This window comes from Pinus tabuliformis, chromosome 1_1, assembly GCF_031772625.1.
Source record: "Pinus tabuliformis cultivar Carrire ecotype Pingquan chromosome 1_1, CPIR1, whole genome shotgun sequence".
In the NCBI taxonomy this organism is placed as follows: Eukaryota; Viridiplantae; Streptophyta; class Pinopsida; order Pinales; family Pinaceae; genus Pinus; species Pinus tabuliformis.
The window spans coordinates 152895256-152915434 of record NC_142297.1 but is presented as its reverse complement, the minus strand read 5'-3'; the positions used below and the strand labels follow the sequence as shown (position 1 = coordinate 152915434).

At 37.0% G+C, this 20179-nt stretch overlaps 1 protein-coding gene across 15 annotated transcripts in view; it reads left to right on the top strand.

Annotated features, from left to right (window-relative positions):
* LOC149212063 (MADS-box protein SOC1-like) overlaps positions 1–20179 on the top strand; it is a 300150-nt gene that overhangs the window by 98322 nt on the left and 181649 nt on the right. The window lies entirely within an intron of this gene.

Below are 20179 nucleotides of genomic sequence, written 5' to 3'. Positions count from 1 at the left end.
GGCTAGATAAATAAATATGATGGAGATGTTTGAAAAATAATTGAGTTTTCTGGGATGTGTGGGGCCAAAGAACAGCATGAGCAGAGAATTTAACTCAAAGACACAGGTTATTTCGTGAGGCAAGACAGGCGGAAAGTCTAGCAATTAGAGTTGAAAAAATGTGAGGTGGAGAGATTGTTTGAGAGTGTGAAAAGGGCATAAATACATTAATCCTTTTCAATAGAAGAAAACATAGAACATGAAAAGTATCCAAAGGCAGAGCAGTGCACTCAATTCTACCTTTTTTACTTAGAAAGTTTTCACTGGAAATGAATGTGAATGAAAATATGAAACATAACGAAATACATATGAAACATAAAGAAGATACATTTGATAAACTCACGCCACAGGAATCTCATGAACCAAAGCTGCAATCTTTCATTAATTCTCTGTCAAAATGTATAGTGAGTGACTGGGTGTCTCTCCCACAGTGTCCCAGAAATTCCAACCAACCCTTTGCAAATAGTGTTGCATACAATAAATAGACTATGCCATTGGGAAATAGAACGACCCATAGTTGGGGAGTTTTTCAAATGATTACAAACTGGAAATGGAAAGCCAACCATTAGTTATAGGTGTAGTGTTATAGAAACGACAAATGGCTTGGGTGATTGCTCGCCTTCCTTTACCATTTAGATAGGAGCCCACCTTTAGTGAAAATACTTTTTAAACATTGCCTTAGTTGCCGAGAAAAATATAGTGTAGATGAGCGGGCCCACTTGGAGAAAGTCGCGAATCGAAATGTCGCGGAGAGGAAGTGATTTTGGCCTTTGGGTCTCTGTGCGCCACGCCAAAAGCTATATGCGCCGCACCACTTTGGAGGCGATTTTGAGGTACTTTCTGGAGTCCAAATGGTGCCCAAGTGTGCTTGTTGGAAAGCCTTGCCTGTCTACTTGCCAACCCAAGTGGAATTTCTGAATTTGGTGCTCATTTACCCCTCCAAAACTTCATTCTCCCAAGACTGTTTCCTGTCTGTCAAAATAGGGGCAGAGAGGTCATTTTTTGAGTATTTTTGACCTCCTGGGGACTCAAAACTTGCCCAAACTTCTTGTCCATGCACCAGCAGTCATGATTTTTCATGCTGAATCCAAAAATGCAAACCATTTGTGATTTGGAGAAAAACCCTGTTTTTTGCACAAAAATTTCCAAAAACACCAAAAATGCCCCAAATTTCTTGAAATTTGCGTTGGAGCTTTCTTATCAAGTGTTATGCTGGGCCAAAGAGGCTTCGGCCAATATTTGAAGTCGATCGAGCTCCCTTTGCCTCTTTTGCTTCTTGATTTCCTTCCTCAATTTCGCCTTCAAATTCCAGATTCGGGCTTGCACACTTAGTTTCGCGCCATGTAGTGGAAAGCCATGTGTCTCAACAATGCATGGTTCTTGTCGGCCTTGTCCAGCAGCTTCTCTAAGTGCATGTTAACTCTCTCGAGATTGGCCTCCCGATCCTCATCTCTTTGCTCCATAGGTCTACCTTGTGTTGCCATGATGTGTTGCCGGTTTTCCTTGATCAGTTGCAACTCTATCTCAGCTTGCCGATCCTCAAGTTGTTTGTTCCTCTGCTCCAGATATTTCATATTCCATTTGGCTCTCCAATATTAGGCATGCCGGTAGCTAATGAGATAGAGTCCGGTGTAAGTGTGAAAGTAACTCTTGCCAAAGTAACTTGAGTACCATGTAAATGTATAACAAATAGGCGAGCCAACTCATGGTGGAATTGAACACTTGCAACCTTTTCACAAACCTCATAGCATGACTGAAACTGAAAACAAGAGACGACAAAAGGGCAGGCCTGCAATTCTGTGAGGGTAGTTGGTTCTTCTCTAACATGTCCGCCACTTTTGTGAGGCCTCCGGGGTGCCTGTTCTTCCAAGGGAGAGTCACTTTGGGTTTCCACCTCATAGTCCGATGAATGCTCAGATGCTATGATTGCTATACAAAATACCCTGAAGACAAGATGACTGCGGTGTATGAACTGTGTTTGAACTGCTCTTTTTATGTGTTAAAATCTGCCACTAAGGGGAAAATGCAACAAGGGATTGTTAGGAAGGGGAATAATATGAAGGGATTAGGGGCTATGAGGAGGGATTTTATTTAGGGAGTAGGGAGTTTAGGAGATTTTATATAGGGTAGGGTTTGGGGTGTTAGGAAAATTTATATGGGCTAGGGTTTGGGTTTTACCTTTGAAAAATCTGAGGAGGGGATAGGGAATAGGATTTTAGTACATTTTAGGATAGGGAGAAATGGAAAAAGTGGCATAGGGAAGAAGGGAATGAGGACAAGAAGGAAAAATGAAATGGGGGAAGAAATTTGGCACCAACACAACGAGTTTGTAACCCTACCAGCATTTGCTTTGATGATTTTAGGTGGTAGGGTTTAAAAGTTTTTGTGCAACCATAAGCCTTCATTTACTATCATCATACCAACATAAAAATGGATGAAACACTGAGAGATTGACCCCACCTGGCAACTTCAAGAGATTAAAGGCGATTGGTTGCGAATTCTGATTATGCGCTGTGCTCCTCCACCTGTGCACCGCGCCTTTTTCCAGGCGACTTTTGAAGGCCTTCCCGGTGTCCAAATTGGGCGCAGGATAGCTCGTTGGAAAGATATTTGAGTTTACTTTTCAACCCAACTAGAATTTTTCAATTTGGAGTTCATTTGCCTTGTCAAAAATCAAATCTCCCAACACTGGTCAAAATGTGCCAAATGAGGCTGCCTCAAGGCAGAGTGCTGTTGCAGTCAACTTTTGAATGCCTTTTTCAACTCCAAATTGAGTTCATGATAGCTCATTGGAAAGCTCTTTGTGTCTAGTTATCATTTGATTTATCAAGAAAGTTATTTGGCTAACCAAGCTAGGAGAAAACTTGATTTTCCCAAGGTCACTTCAAAGGTGCATCAATTCTCCCGAGGCGACTATATTTTTGACTTTTCTCTAAAACCATGACATCTGTGTAAAAAGTGAAGGAGGTTTTTCTTCCTTGGCCTGTTGTAGACAAAACCTCTCTTAATTTTTCCAAATTCATCTTTCCTTGCTCAGAAACATTGTTTGAGTAAAACCTACCCCGATGTGTGGAACAAGATATTTGTCGAAATGAAGCGAAATGAAGCGAAATGAAGGGGATAAACGGCTTCTAAATTCTTGAGAAAATTCTTGGAAGTAGGGAGGGATGTTAAGAAGCAGGAGAAAGTGGAATTTCAAAGATTGAGTGAGGGGAAGGGGTCTGAAAAGGCAAAACACAGGTCCAACCTAGAAAATTGCCAAGTTGTAGCAAGAAACTAGGGTTTGTGCGAAAATGAGGAATTTGGGGGATCTCAGTGATGGGAAGTGTTTGATAAGGTACTTTAAGGATAGGGGAAGGTGTATGAACATCAGGATACAAGTTTTGCCGATGATTTGACCGTCCAAGAGAAATTGCCTTCAAAACCCTAGGAGAGGGAAATGACCTTACCTAGGCGCAACTGAAGCATGAACAAGGTGTAAAATGACCCATTGGAACCTGACATGATGATGGCAACCCTCTGAATGACGGTAGACTCAGCTGAATAGTGACATAGACCAACTTTTGGACAACTTTGAAAGGAGTGAAAACAAACCCTAGACCTAATGCGTAGTGACCAAATTTTACTTGAAGACTCACTGAAATGATAAAATTTGACCTTGATACCTTAAAATCACTTTATAAGAGCATGTTTGATCACTGGAGGAAGGCTGAAAAGACTGACACTAACACGTATGATACACACTATATAAGTTTTGAGAATTTTATTGGTAACATAATTGGATTCGAAACCAATTTTATGATAGTGCTACTTTGATGAAATATTGTTATGAAGGAACATTAGAAATGACGTGTACATCATATAATAAAGAATGAAGAGCAGGAAAGTAACCAATTGTACACGATACATTACCCTTAGCCATGTAAGTGGAATCTGGGCTCTTTATCGAATGTAATATCTATCTTGGAACTAATGAAGTTATGGGTAGAAGCCTGTTAGTAGGATGGGGGTGTACCTTAATATGGATTTGTCTGTGTCATACTGACGTAAGAAAGGAAAGGCACACCTACCTAATAATACATGCACGCACCGAAAAGAGGAGAAATTGACAATGGTATCTTAGGTTTAAATCAGAACTCCAGTCCGGCTCATGGCTCGAAGATCATAATGAGTGTATATCTAGGTGACTGGGCTTCTTCGCCAAATGGGATGAGTAGAAATTTTATTCGGTAGCGGGTACAGGAAAGGGAAACGATAAAAGGAAGGCACACCTACCTAATAATACATGCACGCACCGAAAAGAGGAGAAATTGACAATAGTATCTTAGGTTTAAATCAGAACTCCAGTCCGGCTCATGGCTCGAAAATCATAATGAGTGTATATCTAGGTGACTGGGCTTCGACAAATGGGAGGAGTAGAAATTTTATTCGGTAGCGGGTACAGGAAAGGGAAACGATAAAATACAGTTAGTAAGCACATAAACAAATCCTAATAGGAATATTTCACAGTCCGCAAACGTTGTGAACTGATGAGGCAAAAAAAAAATATAAATTTGAGATTTCGGATGGGTCTGAATACGACTGAGCGGATAATTTGATCACAGGAAGAGGTGCCATGATTATAATTCAAGTTGAAATGGAAAAGAGACACATTGAGACGCAAACAAAAAACACAACAGAGTATAATAGAAGTAATCCTAGTTAACCGCTGAAGTGTACAGTGTATCACTGAAGAAGAATAAAATAAAATAAACCTCATCTGTAATGTAAATTGAGAGTAAATTTTCCTTCAAGAATGTTATAGCCATCCATATAAGTAATTTATAAATAGCCTTCAAGATTGAGGCAATTATTTCATCTTTATAGAAATATTAAAACTCCCATAAATTCATTGAATAAACTGATATGATAACTAAGCAAGCATGTACTATAAACTGGAATCAACGAGTATGGAGAAAGAATATCACAGAGAAATCACCTCACAAATAAATTATCATAAATTCCTTTTTCGAAATACAGTTCACAGGAAACTAGAAATAATAACCCGTGGGTGGAGCTTTTCGTCCAGTTTAATACAACTTATAAAAATAAAGAGGAGTTGAAGTAAAAATCACAGTCGTAAGTATTCCAAATGGAATCCCCAGGCATAGCAAGCTCTGGGAAAGCAATATACCACTGTATAAATGAAAGTACAATTTTTATGCTACAATAGAGTAGCTTTTTCCAGTAAACCAACCCTTATGGGAGGATATCTTGGCTGCGAAAATTTTATGCACAAAACTTGTACAACAATGGAGAATCCTTATCTTAAAGCAATCAGAACGAACAACTCTAGCATCGAAAGCTCGAAAAGTCTAGGTCCACAAACCATTTGGGAATTTCGTGACAGAGGTCAAGGAAGCGGGTAGCAAAGTCCTCAATTGATTCGCCAGGCTTCATTCTTAAATGAGAGATTCTTTCATAAACATCTTGGTGGTCACACTCATCGAAGGCTTGATGGAGTTCCTTGAGGAAAGTGAGAAGGGAATGGACGGAAGCAGGTGGCAGGGTATAATGCCACTGATTAGCACGACCTTCAAGGGTGAGGAAGAAGAGTGCGCAAACAATTTCATTACTATTGATTTCATGAGATTCGCAGAAATGAAGAAAATCAGAAATGTGCTCGGTTACAAACGTTTTGTCATCACCGTCAAACTTTAACAAGGACAAGTGATTAAGAAGCTCATGGGGGATTGATAGCTGATTAAGGGAGAAATTAGAGAAACACCCCGGGAGCACGAATTGTGTATGATTCATTGAGTAAGAGATTCAACCCAGATGTACGGGCTCAGCTTGTCATTTGGCCCTCCTTCTAGCGCCAAAATGTCGACGGTGTTGGACCCGCTAACATCAAGGGATCTCCCCAGTATGAAGTCCCAACTAGATCTCACACCGTTTGGTATAGGAGTCCCATCCGGTACGATGGACCGATTGCCATTATTTTAAAGATATGCCTTAGCTCTTGCTTGTTAGCACATGAGAGTGATTTTGTTTGTCTTCGAACAACAAGGTTCGCGTGCTTGGTGAGTGCTAGTGTTACTTGTGTCAAGGTATCTTTCACCGCAGAGAGAGAGGGTGGGAGTGAGTCTCAAGTCGGATGAAGCCCCAACTGTGTTAGAAACACACAACACAACAGGACGTGTGTAGCTTCCGGAGGAGCAATCCACATGGATGCGGCAGTCACAACACACAAGGGAAGATATCACGTACAACACTCAGCGGGTCAATCCACGCGAGTGCGATGGTCGTTATAGAAAGTTTACGTGAAAGGTTCTATCTGATGTCTGGGGAGGTAACCAACACGGGCATGACAACGTTAACAACTTATACAACACATTTTCATAAATATATGTATTAGAACAACTGAATGAGTTCAATTGTTTAACACAGGTTACAACAACATGTATTACAAGTGTTCAAGATAAATCTTACAAATAGTTACAACACATGTGAAAATGTGCTGCGTATTAGTAGGCTTCTGAATTAAGCGAAAGTTCCAAGACACATCGGTACACCATTACATCACTAACCCCGCGGGCAGGGCATTGGAGCCACTACTCACTCCTCAAAGAAAAGATTACAGAGTCTCAAGGCTATGTGGGAGGAGCTAAGGTGAAAAGTGTTTTGTGTGTACAAATGAGGGGTATATATAGCCAAGGGTGAAACTGACCCCTATGACTGTTCAAATTCCCTCATCACTATTTGACTTCCATGACTTTTCAACTTTGCATGACTCTTCATATGATAAGTGAGTTTCTAGGACTTCCACGTTATATTACATTGATCAACAATATGGCCCACAGTAGTGATGTGGATGGCATGACTCATGACAGGACTCGACATGACAGTGCTGACACATTCGTGTTGCTGCTGGTGTGCATGTCGCGCTGCTAGGTGAAGGATGTCCTCATGGATTGTCACAACTTCACCTCCGCATGGTAAGGTATGTGAAGTCTTCGATGGTCGTTGGGTTTGCTTGATGTTGCATTCGCACGTTGCTCCTTTGCTTGTACGTTGGCATGCTTGACATGTTCGTCCGTTCGCGAAAAGTGCATGTTCGTCTATCTGTCCGTCCACGAACACATCTTCGCATATTCATCTGTCCGTCCGTCCGCGAACACATCTTTGCATGGTCATCCGCTTGTGAACACATATCTTCGCATGCATCGTTTGTTCGTCCGTTTGTGAACATGTCCTTTTTCATATACTCCCCTTGTTCATCCCATCTGTTGTCGCGCCATGTTTATTCATGTACCTGTATCTGTAGTCACTCATGACGAGACAACATCAAATCCATAAACCTTCTTGTCTACCATGATGCATGGTCGTTTTCGGATGCAGGTGACTGGGAGAGTGGACGAGGTTGCGAAATTGAGCAAGTCGAGTTTCGAGCTGGGACACGGGCTCTGGGCACTGTTGGTGAAAAGTGTGTAGAAGTCATTGGGAGACGGGACGAGAAATTTGGGTCGGTAGTGACAGTCTGAGGGATCTGGCTTGTCTGGAGGACAAATCTGCGCAAATTTTGGGAGAAGCAGTGCCGACTGCAGGAGGGCTGGGCAGGCAAAATCTGTGCAATTTCTAGAGGGAGCAGGCAGCGGGGGTTGGCAGCAAAAATTGCGTAGTTCTTGGGGGAGTTGGCAGTGGTTTATGGCAGCTTGGCAGCAAAAACTGCGCAAATCCAGGAGGGATCTGACAGTGGCTAAGGGAGCTTGACAACAAAAACTGCATAGTTCCTGGAGGGAGTTGGCAGCGGGCTGCGAGAGCTTGGAAGCAAAAACTGCGCAGTTCCTGGAGCGCGCTGGCAGCAGGCTGCTGGGAGATGCTGGGGGTTGCTGGGAGCTGCAAGGAGCTGCTGGGAGTTTCTGTGTTGAGTAGACTGTTGGGCTGCAGAGGGCTTGCTCATGAAATCTGCAGAGTTTTCCGAGTGAGCAACCAGCCGACTGATTGGTGACTCGATGGGAAAATTGCGTAATTTTTTGAGGGAGACAAGGATGGGCACTTAGTGTTTGTTTGGCTTGTCTTCACAATTTTCTTAGTCAGTGGATCGGGCATGGTCTGCAGCGTCTACGCAACTTTTGAGGGGAGTCAGTCTCGGGGTGACCGCCCGGTCAAACTCTCCGGTTGACCAGCAGGAGGGTTGATTGATTAGCTTGCGGGCAACGCAGCTTGAAATGGCTTGCTGGTGCTTCTGCGCTGTTCTAGGTGACAATTGATCGAGTCGATGGTGGGGTGAAGGCCTAGCGGTTAGAGGGTGCTCTAGTCATCAGAACTTCAACAAAACGACTAAGTGTGTGAACGAGTGAAAATGTCCATACACGACCTTGCAAACACACACTCATATGATTTGACGACGAGACGACTCAAACCATCCAGACACACATGCTCAACATGACTAACCGACGATACAAATTGATAAGCATGATGTTTGTGATTGATCGTTGGCCGATTGCGATGACGCTTGGGCGACAATGTATACCACTCTGTGTGTGAGTGCGACGAATGTTTATGTAGCGAAAACAACATGTACACACGAAGCGGAGACCTTGTTTACGACCAAAACATGTTCGCAAGTGAGACATCGTTACCAACATGCAAAAGTTGCCCGTTGAAAGGTCAAGCGAGGTGGGTGCAAAGACTCACATGAGCCCACAGGGTGAGTCCGAGTGCGGGCAAACATCAAGTAAAACTTCAAGGGAGGCTTCGAAATTGAATGGAGGCAAAATTTTGGAGGGGGTTGTAGGCGCTACAATAGGGTGCTAGAAATTGCCATGTATCCACTTTCCATGAGCTATACTTGTTACAACTATTGCTATGCCATTTTCTTCTTTGTAATGATCCATTCCAATTGACTTCATAGCATTTATCCATAAATTTGTTGTTTCGGTGCCAACGATGCTAGAGTCCCCAGTAGAAATAATTTTGCACCATTATGCACAATCTTTCCTAGCGATTGGAGGAATATGACGTGCCTCTAAAAGAAACAAGCATAGATTTCATGACCGTATCTGCTATCTACATTAACATAAAAACATAATACCATGTGAAGTATCCTTTGCACGAGCACACACCTCAAACTCCCTATCGTTGCATTGTACATTCCCACCTTGTTGTTACCAACAATTCTCTAGAATCCAAATCATTAAGCCTCATGTATCAGTTCAATGGTTGCACTAGAATTCAAGCAGTGGTAAGGGTATCCGTTATTTTCTTGACAACAAGTAGAAAGGATGAGTTGTTGACCATTCCATTTTGTTACAATGTAGACTTTGAAGCACAAATCAAGGTTCACAACAGCGAAAATTTGAAGGATGGGAATTTATTTTAACTTTTAGAAACCTTGGCGAATCTCACTAGTCCATAATATGCCATATTTAAAATGTTTCGTGGTATTTCTATAAAAAAATCAAATTTATAATAATTTTATACTCTCTATATGACATTTTAGTGATATTTAAGGTAAAATAATTTTAGACTATAAAATTTGGGCAAAACAGTTTTAGAAAAAATTGAAATTAACGAATATTTTTTTTGGAAAAAACATGGAAAATTAGCCCACTTGCGAATATTAGCCCCCAAAAGTTTCTCTAGTTCACAAGAAGTGTTTACATGTTTTGTTGGAGCATTTTTCTTTGGTTGCAATGAAACTATGAAGCACTAGCCAATGTTTACAGGAATTGTTTATGGGGTTTCATGGAGGAGCCAAATTGGAAACCCAATACCATGACAAGTTTTATATACCAACGAAAAGTCAATAACAAAATCGACTAACATCGTATCTATCTATTAATGGTCTCCACGATTGTTGTGGCAAGATCTTAATCAAATCTACCTCAAACTTAGAACTCATGCAACGATCATTGCTACCTCATGACATATTTGATGATAAGTACATAGTGATGCAATAACAACACTTTGTCACTTCTGAGGCCAATCCAACACATTATGGGTTTCGCCAGCACTCAATCTACATTACATTAAGAATATCCAAACTTATCCATAAGGGATCTACCTTTTCTACTAGCAAAACCTAATAGATCTATGTTTCACCATGAAGTGCAGATTTATGAATTTCCTTGTAGATCCAACAAATTATAGATATGAATATTAGGTTCTATATCCATGTTTATGCATGCATTTTTAATGCCAAAGGCATATGCTTGGAACTTCATCAACATTACATAAAATAATCTGTGAAAGTGGCTCTAAACCAACATCAAAAAATAATTTAGTCCACTCTCACTAGAGAGTGTAGGTATACAATGTCCTGATACCAAATATTAGAATTAAGTTCATCTAAAGGGATAATAAGAAATGCCTAGCAAAATTTCTTGGATAAAGAGAAAGTAAAACAACAATAAGAGTGCACATAAATGGAAATAAAAGATTGGCCATGTAAGCTCAAACCATAATCTTACTCTTAGTGGGAAATATGTTTCCATGAACCCTGGCCAATTTGGCCAACTTAGAACAACATTGGTCCGTTGAGCTATCTTAGAATGGGCTACATCAAGACTTTAAATAGGCTTCATCATATTTGTACCATGAGAAAAAATCATGGAATCGTAAACCGCGAATAAAAAAACTATCAAACACTGATTTAAGACTATCTTAACTACTTTATGACTGAGTCAAGATTAACTCAATAAAACATAAAAGACTTAATCCATTAATATTAAGAAACTTTGAAAAATATTCAATTAAATTTTGGATGTGTGTTCAAACTCCACTGATATTCTCTCTCTCTCTCTCTCTCTCTCTCTTGATATATATATATATATATATAGAGAGAGAGAGAGAGAGAGAGAGAGAGTTTATAAGAAAAAAGTGGAATGGAAATTCAATTTTTAAGATGGATAGGTCCATCAAAGTGGAGGAACCATCTCATTCAATGGAGCAACCTGGACCATCTCAAAAAGGTTTGTTAAATTGGATCATCAAGACACTCGAAAGTCTTCATCCTAATGAGGTTGGAAAGACAAGAATGAGAGGCTCCACCAAATAAGATTGAGGTGATGTAATTCATATTCAGGTGATGTGGATGACGTTGATGTTTTATATGATTGCGAATTTAATTTAACTATTAACTTTGAACAAACATTCTTTGAAGAAGTTATTTTTCTTGATTAGTGGAAAGAAGCCATGCAAAAGGTGTGTGAAGGTATCATCAAGACATGGACATGGAAATTGATGGACCCTGAATTTCAAACCAATTTTTTTGCACATAAAGAAGGTATTGATCAGGAGGACACTTTTGCACTCACAACAGAATGAGATACTATGTGTATTCTATTTTCCCTAGCAACACAAACTCGGATGGAAAGTTCATAAAAAGGATGTGTAGATTTCTTTATTGAATGGAGTTTTGAAAGAAAATGTCTTCATCTCTGAACGAGAGGTTTTGTTGTGTAGGGACAAGGTAAGCTCATCAAATCCTTGTATAGCCTTAAAAAAACACACCAAAACTAATATCAAAAGCTAATTGAACATCTTTTTAAATTTAATTTCAAATGCTTTATTCTTGATGATGCAACTCTATTTGTCAAGAAAGTTGGTAAAACTGATGTATATCTTATAGTGTATGTAGATTACTTTTGGATAACATGGAACATTAAAAACTATATTGCATCCATAAAAAAATAGTTAAAAGAAGTCTTTGAGATGACAGGTTTGGGATATCCTCCCAATTGCATGGGCATTGAAGTGACTGAAAATCCAAAGTACATATTCATATCCCCGAATAAGTATTGGAAAATTGTTGAATAGGTTCCATAGCTTGGTGTAACCCTTTCTTTACTCCATTGGAATAACATTTCAAGGTCACATCACAAAAGAAGGTAATGAATTTGAGGATGCTACCAAGTACATATAGCTTGTTCAAAAACTTATCTAACTTACCACTACCAGACAAGATATTTCATTCATTATTCGCATTCTTTCCAGGTTTATGCAAAAGCATTGTGAGGGACATTGGTATGCTACAAAGGGAGTTCTAAAATACTTGAAGAGAAGTCAGAACTTTAGACTCAAATATTATAAGGTGGAAGGCATCAACCTATTGGATATTCTTACTTAGACTTTGATGGGGATATATAAAATGGAGTGCCAACTTCAAGCTATCTCATGAGTCTTGGATTAGTAGCTCTATCTTGGAGATCAAATAAAAAATCAATTCCAACATATTCCACAACAGAGGTAAAATAGGTTCTGGATGCAAAAGAAACAATGGAAATTGTGTCACTCTAGAAAATATTTGAAGATTTGCAAGAGAAACAAGGGAATATACTCCTCTTCTAGTTCACTATACTTCTGCAATCAATTTTGCCAAGAATCTGAAATTCCCTGATCGAACCAAATAAGTCAACACAAAGTACCATATGATTTGATATGATGTAGAGGCCAAGGCAATTCATTTGACAAGGTTTGTGAAAAAATTGTAAACATTTTCATCAAAGTAATTAGAAGAAAAAAGTTTAAAAATTTGTTTAAACTCATAAACACCCTTTTGGTTGAAGGGAGATATATCAAATAACTAATCCATATAACTTAAAGCAATTCTAAATATTCTTGTAAAATACAAATATAAAATAGTCACCTCCTTCTCGAGTAAGAAGTTATTTTTCAACCTCACACATTATAAAGCCGTAAACAATTTCTCAACAAATTCGTGAGTAGGATAAATACAATAATTCATCATGTGGAATTATCATTCATATATATATATATACATGAGAAACCTATGAAATCCTTTTTCCACGTTGATGCACATAAGCAATGTCAACATGCTCATTACATTTTGCATCAGCTTAAACTTTGAATTAGTGATATGCTTAACCTTCTTTTACGGAAACACAAAATTAAAGGTCCTTTATCAACGATCATTCTCCATTTCTCGTATCTTCAATGCATATTCATCAAAATAATATATCTTGAATGCCTAATCATAATATTCTCATAATATTGCATGGGTGATCTTAGTATTCCAGCTTATTTGGGATGCATTCCATCTAAGATCGAAACTATTCAATTATATACAACGCTTGTGCTTGAGCTTGAATTGCCGTTACATCTAATGTTTTACAGTTGAGTATTTAGTTTCTAATGGTTGGTCCTAAGTTCATCTAATTTCTGGTTTAAAAAAAATAATGTTTTGCGATTGTCATCCAAATTAAAAAATAGTTGTTTTAATAAAATAGAAAATATATATAATATTAAAAGTAAAAGTGTACATGCTTTTAAAATATAAAGATGATATTTGCTAACACTTTAAAAAAATGTTTATATTTTATCAATTCCATTTTTTTTTTTAAAAACAATGTTTATATTTTATCAATTCCATTTTTTTTTTTAAAAACAATGTTTATATTTTATTAATTCCATTTTTTAAAGTATTTAATATTAAATTTAATTAATAATATTATTAATAAATTATTTTAAATAAGTATATAATTTTTTGTGTATTTTTTAATAAAAAGTTATATGTTTAAATCCAGCAATATAAAATATCTTTATAAACTTAAGTAATCAAATGGCTATATATAGAAGATTTTCGAGACATCCCACTTACATCAATTTTTGTTGGAGAATGTAGCTATGGTGGGTGTTCACAATCCTTGATGTATTTATAATACTAATAAAAACACGAAAGAAAATCAAATTTTAAATTATAAGAAAGCAAAATAAAATAACAGAAATCAACAAAATCACCGAAAATTAGTATCCTTGAAAATAACTTATACTCACATAAATAACATATTTACCATTAGTTATTACCACCATAATTTAAGCAAGTATTTGCATAAAAGACAGAATAGGAACAAGATGCAAATAAATATACTTACCAGAAATCACTGCTCACCATTATTTACATGATTTTCAACATTTTAACAAATATGAGTAAAAATGTAAATGTGTAGACTTACTAGAATGTAATTTACAAATAGACATGATTTAATTTAAGATACATGTCTTTTGGTTATCTTGGGTATAAAATACACTTAACGTTTTCATTTTATACACATACTTATCACTCACATATCTCCCACACACACATTGTAATAACTACTTTTTTTTTCATGGTTATTAGTTGAATTTCTGAGGTGTGATTGCTTGATGAAGATAAAAGAACTGTAATATATATTGACAAGTAATTACCAAAGATTAGAAATAAAGTACTTGTATTAATTGTACTAAAAAATCAATATGGTATTTGAGCTTTGATAAAGGAAAGAGAACAAAGATCACTCCTTGAAAAGAGATCACCTTGAAGAAACCCTAGATCTGTATTCAAGTTGCATCCACTACTTCTACTATGAAATAAAGGAACAAGTTAGAGGGGGCTACTAACTTTAGGGCTTGGAAGACAAGAATTGATCTAAATATTGAAAAAGGAGATCTTTTGGAAATTGTGCAAGGATAAGTGATTGAACCTACAAATGAAGCTGGAAAGAAGAAGTACAAGAAAGATGACATCACCACCATGAGCATTATTGTGGACTCCATCAAGGACCATCTTATTCCATACATCTCAAAGCTTGACACTTCAAAGATGTATGATGCCCTAAATAAGTTATATAGTGCCAACAATATTGGCCAAGTCATGAGCTTGAGAAATGAGCTTCGTGATATAAGAATGACAAAGAACGATATGGTGGCTTCATACTTTGTGAGAGTTTCTCAACTAAGAGATCAACTACAAGCTATTGATGAAATTGTCTCTGATAAAGAACTTGTGACTTGAGCATTTAATGGACTACCAAGTTCATGGGATTCATTTGCAACAGGTATAAGTAGCATAAATGAAGATCAAAATTTGGAAGAACTATGGTAGCTTGTGCCCACGAAGAATAGAGACTTCTATCTAGGGAAAGAAATTCAAAAGAATAATAAGATTTGGAAGCCTACATAACTTGTTCTATGAAAGTTGGATGGAAAAATAAGTTTGTTTGTTAGAAGAAGAAAGAAAGTTTTGATAGCGGACCCAATCCTTAAAGAAAGAAAGATATGTCTCAAATTCAATGTTTTCGTTGCAATAGATTGGTCACTTCAAAGCCCAATATCTTGAAAGGTTCAGTGATAGGAAGAAGAGAGGAAATCAATGTGTTACCACAATAGAATTTGATGAGTAGTCCAAGAAATCCAAAGTTGGAGGAGATAAATATCACTTCTACTATTATGCACTTGCGAGATCTCTTGCAGATGACAACAATATATGGTTGATTAACAATGGAGCTTCAAGACATATGATAGGGGAGTATGATCATTTTACAAGTTTGATGGAAAGAAGACTAGCACAGAAGGTAGATGTTGGAGAAAAGAACTATGTAGTCAAAGGAATTGGAACAACATCTGTTGAGTTGGAAACAAGTGAAAACGTTCACTTGAGCAACATACTCTATGTTCCAGGTTTGAAAAAGAATTTGGTTCCAATTTCATGTTTATAAGATAGAGTAAATAGAGTGTCTTTAATTGATGGGAAAGTCATTGTATGGGACAAGGGATCTAGTATAAGCTATGCTAGAGTTATTGGGATTCTTGAATGAAGGTTCTATAGACTCTTGGGGCAACCTTCCAAAGTTTTTGTACATAATGGTATTAACCCTAGTGAGCTATGTCATAGGAGATATGCACATCTTCATTATAGAGTCTTGTAGCTTTGAAAAAAATTGTTTTAGATGTACCGGATTTGCAGATAGATCATAAAGGTGTGTGTAAGGGACGTGACCTTGGAAAGAATTTTAAGAAAACCCTTCCAAGTAGTGAGCATAGGTTGAAATATATTTTAGATCTAGTCCACTCCGATGTGTGTGGTCCCATGTCGATGAAATCTCTCTGAGGTGCTCTATACTATGTATCCTTTATCAATGACATCTGCCACAAGATGTGGATCTATATGATGAAGTCAAAAGACAAAGTTTTCATAATATTCCAAGAATTCAAAACTAAAGTGGAGAACCAAAAAAGGAAGAGAATCAAGATCCTGATATCAGATAATGAAGGATAATATACCACCAAGGAACTCATTGCCTTCTATAAGGAAGTTGGGATTAAGAAGGAGTTGATAGTTCCCTATAATTCTCAACATAATGGAGTATTCGAAAAAAAGAACAGATCTATTGAAGAGTCCATGTAGGCAATGCTACATGATCAAGATGTACCAATTTTCTTGTGGGGAGAATATTTCAAGGCAATCGTTTACATCCTGAATAGAAGTACCCATAGCATTTTAGAAAATAAGACTCCCAAAGAAGCATTCATAGGTCAAGATTATGAAAGATATGACTCTCGAAGAAGCATTCATAGGTCAGAAACCACAGATTGATCATATGCAAATCTTTGATTGTCCAATTTTCATGCATATACCCAAGGATAAGAGAAACAAGTTAGAGCCTTCCAGTAAGAAGCGAATATTTATTTGGTACAATGAATGATCAAAAGCCTACAGGATCTATGTTTTAGGGAAACAACAGGTGGAAGTAAGCAGAGGCGTGAATTTGATGAAGATGCAGTTTATTGAAAATCTAGAGAAGAGCACTTGAACACTAAAGATGAAGAGAAGAAGCATGTGGCTTCTAAACAATATGTTAGAGGTCCTCCATCATCCTCCATTCATCTTGAAGATCATTAAGATATGCGAGAAGGAACTTGTGAATTGTTGGATCCTGTGGCTGTTCCCAAAAATAGAAAAAAACCAACTTGGCTACAATCTACTTTGCAAGATGTAGAACAACATGCAACTCCACAAGGCACCTTTAGGGAATCTAAGAGACCTAAGAGGTATTCTGGTTATGCAACTTTAATGACTACGCTGACTGACCCTAAACCTTCCAACTTCGAGGACGCAACTACTTCACAGCTGTGGAAGGATGCAATGATGGTGGAATATCAATATATTATTAAGAACAATGTTTGCGAAATTTTTCTAAGACTTGAAGGAAAGTTTATGGTAAGCTCAAAGTGGATTTACAAGATCAAGCATGCAGTAGATGGGAGCATTGACAAATACAAGACATGATTCATGGCTAGAGGATTCTCCCAAAAAGAGGGAGAATGTTATGATGAAGTCTTTGCACTAGTTTCTAGATTAAAGAAAGCCTTGTATGAACTCAAACAAGCTCCAAGAGCTTGGTATTCTAGAATTGATGGATATCTAATGAGACTTGGTTTCTCTAAAAGTGTTGTTGATCTAAATATTTATCAGTGTTGTAAAAGGTGAGTGGATGATACTGCTACTTTATGTTGATTATTTGTTCGTGATCGGTGTAGAGAATCTTATTTATTAGTGTAAAAGGGAGTTGGCCTTTGAATTTGACATGAAGGATCTTGGCATGATGCATTACTATTTGGGGCTAGAATTTAGGAAGAACCTTGGCGAAATCCTTCTTGGACAAGGAAAACATATCATCAAGATCCTTCAAAAGTTTGACATGATGGAGTGCAAGTTTATGGCAACTCCTATGGTGACAAACTTGAGAAAGATGAGAAATTCTGAGTTTGACCTAATGAATCTGTCCATGTGCTGGAAGTTGATCAAATCATCGATGTATTTAGTAAATACCATACTAGATATTTGTTTTACGGTAAACACCTTGAGCTAGTTCAAGATGGAACTGAGACATGAGCATTGGATTGCAGCAAAGCATATATTGATATATTTTATTTGTATTGTTGACTACTATTTGAGATATGCTTTGAATGGTGAGATACAACTGCAGGGATATATGGACTCTGACTGACCAGGGAGTGCACATGACAGAAAGAGTACATCTAGTGTATGTTTCAGTTTGGGTTCTGCTATGATATCTAGGATGAGTAGGACGCAAACCTCTGTCGCACTCAGTATTGCAGAAAAAGAGTATATTGAAGCTTGTTTGGTATGTTGTGAGGTAGTATGGATTTGAAAGATACTCTCTAGATTGTTCAACTAGATCCTAGAACCCACTGTGTTGTTCTGTGATAATAAAATTTATATGAAGTTGATAGACAATCCACTATTTCATGATAAGGCAAATCATATTGAGATCAGGTACCACTACATTCATGATATGGTATAGAAGGGAGCTTTAGGCTCCAATATATTTGCACCGATGAAGAAAGGAATAACATTCTCACAAAGCCTCTTTCTTGGGTGAAGTTTGTATACTTCAGAGACAAGCTTGGACTAGTGGATAAATCCTCTATTGGTGAGAGGGAGCATTGATGTGACATCAACAAGGGCATGGCTTAGACTGTTGGTAACAAAAACAACTTGGCCTACACTGTCGATAAGTGGACAACAGGGGTATGGCTCAGTTTATTGGTGTCAATAAGAGCATCACCCAGATTGATGGTGAGATAACATAAGGGATAAATGCTATTAAAATAAATGGTCTTTGAGGCCTAGACACTCATGGAGTGTGTGCCTGCTCAATATCATGGCTTAAAGAGAGGCCTTTCGATTTGGGACATGGGTTTCCCTAGGATTTGACAATGGGGGATCACAACCTTGAACTAGTCATAGTGTCATGAGGTGAGGTTCCCAATGGATCATGGTCACTAGTTGACTAAGTACAATCAATTAGGAGAGATAATATGGGTTGTGGTACATATTGATGATGATGTTGATTTAGGTCAAGGGTATTGCCCTAGATAAAGACTCCAGCAATGATATTTACCTTTTAAAAAGATCATGTATATAGAAAAAATCTATATAGTCATTGTGAATAGTGGCCTAGCTAAGAGGGAGTGTTGAAAAATTTAGCTAGGGTCATTTTTCATAAGCCTTGATGTATTTATAATACTATGTAAAAAGGTGAAATAAAATTAAATTTTAAATTAGATGAAACAAATTTAAAAGAAAGGAAATCAACAAAACTACCTAAAATTAAGATCATTGAAAATAGCTCATACTCATGTAAATAACATATTTACCATTAGTTACTACCAATGTTACACGACTCGTACTCGTGTAAAACTCATCTGGATATTGACTCGACCAACGGTATAAGACTCGGGAATGGACTTTATAAGACTCATATAAGACTTAGCAAAATACAAAAAAAACTTAAAAAAATACGATCTCAAAAAAAAATACGAATTTTGGGTGGGTCCGCAAGTCTTATGCGGGTCTTATGCGGATCACATGTTGTTCTTCATGGGTTCAATATAAGTAGACGGGTTCTATGCAGGTTTAGACGAGTACGAGTAGAAATTATGGAGCCTATGCGAGTGACCCGTCTCACTATAAAAACCGTCAAGGCCCATGGGTCTTAAAAGAGTCATGCAACGAGGGTTACTACACACTATAATTTAAGTAAGTATTTGCATAAAAGACATAATAAGAACAAGATGTGAATATGTATACTTACGAGGAGTTACTGCCTACAATTATTTACGTGATCTTCAACACTTTAACAAATAAGTAAAAATGTAATTGTGAAGGCTTACTAGAATTTAATTTACAAAAAGACGTGATTTAAATTAAGATACATGTCTCTTAGGTAGCTTCGGTATAAAATATACTTGAACTTTTTCATTTTATACACACTTATCACTCACATATCTTTCTTGCACACATTGTGATATATACTTTTTTTCATGGTTGTTTGTTGAATTTATGATGTGTGACTGCTTGATGAACATAAAAAAACTATAATATATCTTCACAAATAATTATTATAGTTCAGAAATAAGATACTTCTACCCATTGCACTTCAAAATCAATAATTTCGTATCTAAATGATAATTCATAATAAATGATAATTGATGATTGAACATGACATGATTTTGGTAAGGATAATGAGATTTAAATTAAATACCATATAATATTTTTAAATATTAAATATTAAATTAAATCTAATTTTTTTATTAATTATATGTATATTAAATTTTAAAAAACAAATTATAATATATTATTTTATTTTATTTATAAACTTATAAACTTATTAACTTTTTAAACTGATTGTAAATAAAATGTTAGTGATATATTGATTTTTTTTTTATCATGTGAAGTATTAAAAGATGATGAAATAAATATTTAAATACAAATACTTTATATGTCTTGATGATTGATGAAGTGTCTATCTGAAATGTCAGTCCTTTCCATCATGATACATAGTTTCTCCTC